This window comes from Ochotona princeps, chromosome X, assembly GCF_030435755.1.
Source record: "Ochotona princeps isolate mOchPri1 chromosome X, mOchPri1.hap1, whole genome shotgun sequence".
Taxonomy (NCBI): Eukaryota; Metazoa; Chordata; class Mammalia; order Lagomorpha; family Ochotonidae; genus Ochotona; species Ochotona princeps.
In genome coordinates, this window is record NC_080865.1 from 38045223 (window position 1) to 38052039 (window position 6817).

The following is a 6817-nucleotide window of genomic DNA, read 5'->3' on the forward strand; positions in this document are numbered from 1 at the left end:
GACTGCCTCACTTAAATAGGAAGGCATGTAACCACCTGCTTCTGTCTCATCCACTAACCTGACCTCTGCCTGCTTTCCTACCCAAGTTTCACAGGCCTAGGAACACTACTTATCCTTTCCATGTGTAAGACAGGCTCTGTTCTGTGCTTATGGCCATACTGGGACTCTACATGGAAACCTTTTTAAAAGTAATTCATTATTTAGTTGATGGAATGACAGATTTATTACAGTAGTAAAACAATCCTGAATAACGAACTCAACAGTCTTGCTTTTTACAGAGAAAATGAAAAAGAATTTGTTGTAAGAAAGAATCTGCAGCCATCTATAACTAACATTAGAAGACTCTTGTGGTACATGTAATTGGACATATGTATAGTTGGAAAGTTACCTCAGAAATTGTGTTTGATTACCACAGTCAGTTGCCATTGCCTGCTACATGCAATACATCTTTTGTCTCAGACATACTTTATACTTCATTGGAAGTTAGACCTTCCCCAGAACACATCAAGCCTAAAGGAATTCAAGTCTTAAAAGGTGCGCTTCAAACCAATTTCATAAATATTTAAGCTTTACCTGAATTTAGCAGGAAAAAAAATACGTACTCATGCCAGATCTTGGTTACATACTGGCTTTTGTTAGGTATATATACCTTTTTTGTTGCTATTAATCTTTTTTTTTAAAGATTTTTTTTTATTGGAAAGGTGGATATACATAGAGAAGGAGAAGCAGAGAGGAAGGTCTTCCGATGGTTCACTCCCCAAGTGAGCGCAATGGCTGGAGCTGAGCCAATCCAAAGCCAGGAGCCAGGACCTCTTCTGGGTCTCCCATGTGGGTGCAGGGTCCCAATGACTTGGGCAGTCCTCATCCACTGTCCCAGGCCACATGCAGGGAGCTGGATGGGAAGCAGGGCTGCTGGGATTAGAACCAGCACCATATGGGATCCCAGTGTGTGTAAGGCAAGGACTTTAACCACTGAGCTATCGTGCTGAGCCCGATGCTATTAATCTTTGATATATCATGGAAGACTATTTAGATGACAGTATTTATAAAGTGGCCTCTTTTTCAGTTACATAGGAAATTGTAAATTACCTTTGAGAAAAATACCTCAAAAGAGGTTTACTGTACTTAACACTGATTTAAACCTAGAAAGACTGTTCTCACTTTTTCTTTTAATTCCCATTGTATATGATGTAGTGATGTTTATACCAAGTCTTTCCCCTACCATCAGACCTCTCTCAGAAGTCTGTGTATGATACAGGCACGTAAGACCAAATCTGGTTATTTCCTTCTAATTGCCAAGTCTAGACCTGACTTGCAATAGATATATGCAAACAAAAACCAGATATGGCTTAAGCTTCAAGTTTTTTCCTATGAAGTTACTTTTCATGTGATGTGAATAAATGGCCTGTCAGATAACACAGACCCAAGAGGAAAGATTTTGGATCAGAAAAGACTCTTGTGTATTATCCTTTTAAAGGCAGTTCTATTTTCAAAGCATTTGATGGCAGAATGAAGCTTTTTCTAAGGCAAAAAAGAAATAGTTTTCAAGCCCTTTAACACGACTTCTCTACTTCGTCGGCTATGCCTTCCCCTTAACAGGACGTATGGGTGTTGTCGCTAATCATGGCAGCCCTCATCTCCTCTAGCTGTCAATGCAAGTAAAAACATGCTACTTGCTCTGTGATTTGTGACTTGTCTACCAGAGGCAAGTGTGTTTTGAAAGCAGCTGTCTAATTTATGCTGATATGTTCTGCAGTGGCTGGCCAAAAAACATGTTCAGAAGTTGGCATGTGTGGACTGGTGGCTTCCATGTTGAGTCTGGTGCCCCATTTCTTGATGTTTTCTAAAGTTTTGGATGTGACCTAAAAGTTTATATCCCTTACAAACCTTTGTTGCTGCTGTTCAACCGTTTCCATAAGCTTTCTTCTCGGGTTCTTTAGAGGACCCTGCAGCAGCCCTCATAGAATCTATTTTTGAGAAGGTGAAAGGTGAGCAGGAGAAAAAGTAGTAACTCAGAAATACACCTGGCCAGTTAAACAAGAAAAAGTATCCACCTGTGGTGATGCATTCCAGATTCCAGTTATTTAAACTTTGATATGATCCTTGAGATTTACTTTTCCACTCAGCGATGTTAATAATGTATTTTCTTTTGAGCTTGTCTTTTATATTTGTAGAACCTCTATGCTTGAGAATGTCATGAGTCATATATTTTATTTGTCGACAAATTTTACTACTGGAGTAGAAATGGAATAAAACCCGTGGTCATGGCTTTTCTCTGCTTTTAGAGAGGCAGGATGGTAGTGTTCTCTCCCCTTATGTGTCTCTAAGATAAATAAGTGCTGAGCTCCCTGTTTGCTTCTATATTGCAAATACCATCATTGGACTCCTCACCAGTCAAATGAAAAAATGTACACCAAAGTCACTAGGTGATCACTCTTCAAAGACTCTTGTCACTGGTTCCACCTTGTGCAGTTGGCCACATCAGTTCATGTAATGTATATCCAAATCTTCACCTCACTCTCATTTGCAAACAGGATGGTTTCTGTATTTTTTGAATGCAAATGGGAATATAGAGTATATATCCTGATTCGGAAACAGAATATGTTCTGTATTCATTTTAACAGTGCCTTGGGCTTAGAAGCAGCTAACACGTTCAGTCCTTTTGGAATATAATTCATAGTAAGACTATTTGTATACTTGTTTATGTGTTCACTGTAACTTTGGTAGCAACTGGTCTCATAGATAATTTTAGCATTCATATGAAAAGAATTTGTCCAAGAATGAAAAGCTCTTTTAGTGCTGAGCATCTATCTTTGATTGTTGTCAACCGAGTGCCATGAGTACTTGGGGAAATGACAAATCAGAGGTTTAAACCAAAATGAAGCAATTGATCTTTTCTCTGGGATGTACTGCTCATGCAGCTTTAGAAGATATAAATATGGAGGCCCAGCACAATGGCGTGGCCTAGCAACTAACATCCTCACCTTGCACACACCGGGATCCCATATGGGCACCGGTTCTAATCCCAGCAGCCCCGCTTCCCATCCAGCTCCCTGCTGTGGCCTGGGAAAGCAGTCAAGGACAGCCCAAAGCCTTGGGACCCTGCACCCGTGTGGGAGACCGAGAAGAATCTCCTGACTTCTGGCTTCAGATCAGCTCAACTTCGGCCATTGCAGCCACTTGGGTAGTGACTCTACAGAAAATCTTCCTCTGTCTCTCCTCCTCTCTGTATATCTAACTTTCCAATAACAATAAAACAAATCTTTAAAAAAAAAAAAGAAGATACAAATATACTATCATTGTTACCTGCAATGTGCCAGTGACAGCTACAACTGATGTATAATTCAGAATTCAAACTGTGTATAGGATCTTTGAGAATCTAGCTGTAGCCACAGGTTTACAGAATTACAGTCAAGCAGCTCGAGTGTGACCCTGCCAAGGTATAGCCATGTGAGTGATTGATGGTAAACTTCCTGTTGTGTTTGAGCCTGTTGTACCACTGAGGTATAGATATATAACCTAATCATGGTATTCTCTGCCAGTTGTTTTGTCTAGTGCCCACGGAACACATTGTCTACCTTCCACAGTTTTTGTTCCAAATTGAAAATGGTGTATGTAGCTCTGCTCCCAAATAAGAAGAAGACTCCCAAAGAAGTTGTTAAATATGCCTTGGCAATATGATACTAGATTTTCTACTATTGCCTATACCTATTACCCATGATGCACTTAAATAGCAGAATGTTGAACTTGTGACTGTTGCTGAAAGACTGTATTATTGTAATGGTATGGGGGAAAGCAAAGGGGAAGGAATGGGAATGGAGAGGGGAATCCCTGTGCCTATGGAACCGTATCATGGAAAAATGAAAATATATACTTAGACCGTAGAAACTCATTGGGGCAGTGTTTAGCAGGGTATTTTCTGATTTTTTTTTCAAGAGAACCAGAAACTTCTAATTTTTACATAAAAAATTGAAGAAAATGGCTGGTTGATAGTGGCTTTTAATTAAAATTAAAAACCTCAGTCTTGTGTCTGTGGGCTTACTAAATATTAGCTACAAATAACAGCAAAGATGACAAACTTCCAAAAGTTTGTACCCCAATCTAACCACAATAGATGGACCAACTTACAAAGACAGAGAATCTGTTAGTAGGTTAAAATATACCTGTTAGTGCTAAAATAAGACAAGACGGATAGGAGAGAGGGCACCTGTGCTGAGCAGTGTTGTGAAATACAACACTGTAAATGACCAGCTGTGAAGACAAAACTGACACCAAAAAGTGTGCTGACAGAATAACATGGTTTACATTAAAGAAAGATCTGGTCAGGGAAAACGTTCTTCACCCCCTACCAAGATCCCTATGTTTCCCCCTTCCCAGCAAGAATTCCTAGACATGGGACCTTATAGATTCTGGGACTGTTTGTTCTAGGACTGAAAAGAGGCCGCACATGGGCATTTGGTGCAGTGGTGAGGACATTGCTTTGGATGCTCACATCCATTTATCATATTGCTGGGTTCACATCTCAGCCCTACTTCCAATTCCAGCTCCCTACTAATGCACACCCTGGAAAGCAGTAGGTAATGGCTTAAGTACATGGGTCCTGACACCCACATGGGAGATCCAGATTGAGTTCTGGACTCATGGATTTAGCCTGGTCCAGCCCTGGCTATTGTTGGGAGTGAAGAAATTAATGGACGGTCTCCATCTCTCACCTTCCAAATAATTTCAGAAAGGAAGGATTAAAGGAAGGAAGGAATGCAGGCCTCACAGCAGGAAGGAAGACAGGAAGGAAGGCTTCACGGCAGAGCCTCCATCTCAGAGCCATGCGTCCAGGGCCTATAGTCCTGACTCTGCCATTTACTAGCTGAATGACATTGGACAACTCACTTCCCCTTTCTGAGCCTCAGAAGCATCACATATTAAAAACAGAAGTAATAACTGCCGCACAGGATGATTGTGCAGATGAACTGAGCTAACATGTAAAGAACTACCTGAAAAGGTGCCTGACACATAAAGTCAAAAACCATTACTTTGCCTGCTACATTCAGGTCTAATGCTGCTATTGAAACTAACAAATTCTTGTGCTTCCTTTTTGCTCTGCTCTGTTATGCCTCCTTCTATTCTTATACATTGTCTTTAGCAATCAGGTTATAATATAGTGAATTAGGCTGTGATTCTTTTATAGTTAGCCAAAAAGTCTTTATTCATTATGGAGCATTTTTAAGATGTAGAGAACCAATCAAAAGAAACCATCATGATTCCTTCAGGTGGAGATACATCTATATGTACACATAAAAAAAAAAATAGTGTCCTGTGACACATTCCTATATAATGACTTAGTTACTTTTCAACATGTTTCAATTTCAAATAATATAAGAGTATCTCACTTTTTATTATTGAGATAATACCTCATTGCAGGAACTGTTTATTCATTCAACTCCTTGTTGACCATACTACAGCTTTTTTTCTCAGATTTCAGTCTTTCCTGGACCAAACTCTACTTCCCTTGATTAGAATTTAACAACCAGAAGATCCCCTTTCCGTGAGTTAACCTTTGCAGATGGATAATTTCGTCTAATCTTGTGGGATTTTTTTTTTTCACCAACGAACTGTCTAATTTGAGCTCTAAAAGTTCTCATGGTGCTTTGCATGGAATATAAACCTGAACTTGGAATCCATCCGCTATTTAGTCTCAAGGTAATTACATTGTGGCCAGGCATATGGCTAGCTGAGTTCCCTGAAACCAACTTTGTCCGTAGCCTCCTGTCACCCAGTGAAGACCTAATTCCACAAGAGAAAGCAGGTCAAAGGAAGGCCTTGAATGAGGAATCATTTCAGAATGAGTCTCACCCCTAGACTTATTATATTTTCTTACTTACAAAGTAGGAATAATCTCTACCCTGCTGGTTTCATGCTAAGATTGTTAACAACCAATGTACATTATAACTGAAGAAGCACTAAATTTGAGGGTTCTTCTCAACTATAAATTTGTATTATTAGTTTCAGTCTTCAAATCCTGTCCAACTAAACCAGGACTTACATAGAGAAGCAAGGAACCAAATAATCAAACATTAACAGTATGCTTTAGGCTTTGGGGGGAGGAAGGATGTCATGTGTACATGTGAATCAAGGAACATTTGAAAGCATATTTCTTTTGGTCTCTGTTGTCTTATGCTTAAAACAGTTTTTGAACTAGAAGACTTTTAGGAAAAGATTAAAAATGGTCGAATATCTCTACAAAATCTTGAGATCAGATCTTTACATATATTTCATGTGGATGTAATAGCTGAAGTCCTACGTGAGTGTCACAAAGCTAGCTTGTATAAGCTGTTGGGACCCAGGACTGAATAAATATTGTCTCCAGAAATTCACACTATAACATCCCATTTTGCTAGGATTACTGGTCCAGTCCAGACAAAATAATATAGAAATTTCTCCTTACCCCCTCCTGCTAAATAAAAACTATAAAGTATAACTCAAGAGGCAACCAAAGAAGAACTGAAATGTAGTGAGAAGAACTAGTTTAAGACTCATGGAATGGAGTAACAATGCTGCAGCAAAGATTCACATGTCCCTTCATACAACACAAGAAGCAATCCAAAACTGGGTCTTTCCTGACCCTTAATCTAAGAAGAGAAGGAAGATCAAATAGGCCCATTATTTCCCAAACAAGAGCCCCTCCAGTAAAAATAAATAAATAAATAAATAAATAAATAAATAAATAAATAAATAAATAAATAATGAGCCAGGCAACATCAGCAAGAGATATTGATCAAAAACTTCCCCAACTCACCACTGACACTAGCACACAGGTGAA